Source organism: Bactrocera latifrons, unplaced genomic scaffold, assembly GCF_001853355.1.
Source record: "Bactrocera latifrons isolate USDA-ARS-PBARC rearing strain unplaced genomic scaffold, ASM185335v1 scaffold_37, whole genome shotgun sequence".
Taxonomy (NCBI): Eukaryota; Metazoa; Arthropoda; class Insecta; order Diptera; family Tephritidae; genus Bactrocera; species Bactrocera latifrons.
In genome coordinates, this window is record NW_017537012.1 from 251907 (window position 1) to 255144 (window position 3238).

General features: G+C 31.9%; 1 protein-coding gene across 8 annotated transcripts in view; it reads right to left on the reverse strand.

The window, feature by feature from the left end:
* The window catches only part of LOC108971966 (myeloid zinc finger 1), a 59466-nt gene that overhangs the window by 26479 nt on the left and 29749 nt on the right, over positions 1-3238 (reverse strand). For all 8 annotated transcript variants that reach the window (XM_018938348.1, XM_018938347.1, XM_018938345.1 and 5 more), the window contains exon 2: positions 2835-2956. The gene's annotated coding sequence lies outside the window, so the exon portion shown is untranslated. The remainder of the gene's footprint in view (positions 1-2834; positions 2957-3238) is intronic.

The following is a 3238-nucleotide window of genomic DNA, read 5'->3' on the forward strand; positions in this document are numbered from 1 at the left end:
TCAAAGATTTTTAAATTTAAACCTTTTTTATAATTGTTTAATTTTTTTTTTAATATTTTAAATTTTTGTTTAACGTTTAACAGAACTCTCAAATTATTGTTTATAAATTTTAAATTTCTGCAACTGTTGACAAAAATCTGTTACGAGGTTTGAAGCTTAAAAACATATTTTCCAAATTGTTTGATATTTCCTTCCGACCGGATAGAGCTTTGAGACCCCATACATATATGCCATTTATATGGAATTTCGTTAACTACTTTTATTTATAGACAATATCTGCACATAAAATTAGCACACGTACACCAATAAAATATTACAAATACATACACGCATACATACATATATAAATATTTATAGAATGTACACATACATTTATGACAAAAAAAAAGTACATGCTACATTTTTTTTCTGTGTGCTTATAGCGCTTTTTTCGCAAGCACGATTGCTCTACAACAACCGAATTCGCGTACTTGTCATGTCACACACACACTCATACATAGGTTATATGCACTTATAGCATTGCGATTGCTTTAATGTATCTACAAGATACAATTCGTACTCGCATTTGCACTCGTCGTGCTTTTTTTTGCTTTTGGCCTGCCCCGCGCGACAAATGTTTCATTCTGCAACCTGTGTGTAGTTGCCTACATCCTACCGAACCCGGTTTGTCACATCAGCGCCCATTCAAYCGTCGGCCCGTTTGGCTGTCATTCAGCGAGTACAAAGTTTTTTTTGCGCATAATTAACGAAATTGACAGACACTTTTTCGCATAATTTTAATTTTGTTTTCAATCTCATTATAAACATATGTACGTATAGGCAATATTTAGGTACTTATATATATAGAAGTGGTTGTTGTTCGTCAAATTTGCGTTAACTATTTGAGACTAATTAATTATTTGGACTTTTTTGAGACATTCAAAAATAAAAAAAAAGCCTGGAGAAATAAAATTTGAAAAAAAGCTATATCTACGAGCGAAATTACGCAAATAAATAAATACGMTGGATGGCGTTGGTTGTCTAGTTTTTTCGGTTAATTGTATTCTTCATACGAAGTAAATATATATTTAGTTTGTATCCTGTACAGGGTATATTGATTTTGTCAGAGAATATATAATATATAGTATAAGGGATCAACCTGACGAACCAAGCCGATGCCCGTATATCCATCTCTATATATGCGAATTAGCCTCTCAGTGTTTGAGATATTGAGCTGTCATTATGCATACGTCATTTTCTCACCAAGAAGCTACTCATTTGTCGGAACCGCCGATATCGAACTACTGTAGCATATAGCTGCCACACAAACTGAACGATCACAATAAAATATTTGTTTGGAAAACTTTTTTATTTGTTAAGGTTTCCTCTTGAGATTTTGCATAGCCTATTGTACAAACCAACGGCACATTTTTAGAMGAATTTGTTCAGATCGGACTATTATACTTTACAGCTGCCACACAAACTGACSGATCGGAAACAAGTCTTTGTATGGAAATCGCTTTTATTTGATGAGATATCCTCATGAAATTTTGCCTAGTTCATTATCCAAGGTAATGCTACAATCTTTGAACAATTGCTTCAGTTCGAAGAACTCTAGCATATTCTTGTATGAAAAACTTTTTGATTTGAAAAGATAACTTAATGATATTTGGTAAGTATTGTTTTCTAAGATAACGCTATAATATCTGGAAAATTTTCCGAATTGGACCACTATAGCTATATCTACCATACAAACTGCCACTCAAGATCAAAATACAGATTTCTTTATACCCTCTGATGCTATAAAAAGTGCACCAGTGGGGGATATTATTAAAATTTATGTTTTGCCAAAGTTGACGTCTCTTCTGGTTTTGTGAAAATTTGTTTAAAAAGCCCAAAAATCAGCATTTATCTCGTTTGTGAATCATTATGTTATGGAAAAGCCGCCTGACTTAGAAGCTGTTCATAAGTACTCGTTTTTTTTTCAACCAAATATGTATGTGTTTTCATGTGCATACATGTGTCTGAAAATTTATTCTATTTTCTGCGAATTTTTCGCAAATCACATTTTTTCATTACACCTCAATTTATCYATATGTTTTGACTATGTGAGCGCGCATTTACATACTTTATTCGCTTAATAATTACATATGTATGTAAATATATATTTATATCTACATATGTAAATATGCATTTATGCATGTGAATATGTGTGTGTATATGCTCATTTGAATGTCTTGAGTATATCGCCTCATTAGTGTCACACTGATTTATGTGCTGCAATTTTTTTTCCATATCGACTCTATATGTGTACGTGTGTTCATGTAAGTGTAAATATGTGCCCACATGCGTTGTTGCCGGCTTTTTGACAGTTTCATTTATTTGTAATTAAACACGAAACACAAAAAAGCGGTGTGTAGGTTTTAGCTTCACGTCTGCTAAGACGCCTTGCTGCTTAAAATTGTTCTCACATAAGTAAATGGATATGTGTCTGTTAGGTTAGGTAAAAAGCAAAAAAAATTATATTTTTTTCGCTTGGTACTCAGAAAAACCTCTAAGAATATTTCGACAAATATATGGTAGTCCAAAAAGTCTTTTCGCATTTCTAATCAAATTTTAACTTTATTTTATATTTATAATAATAAATAAATAAACAAATATGTACCATTCTTATGGCATTCTCCCCTTCCGACATCTATTGACAAAATACGAAAAGACTTTTTCGACTACCCAAAATGACTTCCTAATGGTAAGGTCCACCTTTTCATAGATTTTATGGAAAATTGCATGCTTTTTGCCCCACCCTATTATTTATATACTCTTAAATGCACTTGTTGTCGCATATTCGTACTCACCACAAGTGTAGACGTTGCAGCGTTGTTCGATCTATTCCGTAGACTCCTCTGTTGCAATTGATATTGATTTGATATTTTTCTGTTGCCAAAATATTTTGTATCTTTTTATGTGGAAATGTGTGCTGAAAGTGAAAAAATTTGAAATGTTAGCGAGAATTCATAACTTTTGTTWACAGTAAATGTATAAAAAAWWWTTTTTTTACACTAGAAACAAGTGTAAGGATTCGTAAAGTTAAACGTTGGTGCTTTTCTAGCTTTCTTYCTTTGCGTTGAGCAAAAGCAGCTACCTTTATCTAATACCCTTTAAAAGGTTTTCAGCTGAAAAAAATATTTTTTATACTTGTAGATTTTTATAATGCCTTGCATCGTTTAACAATTTTCATAAATAAGCAATTAATTTTTTT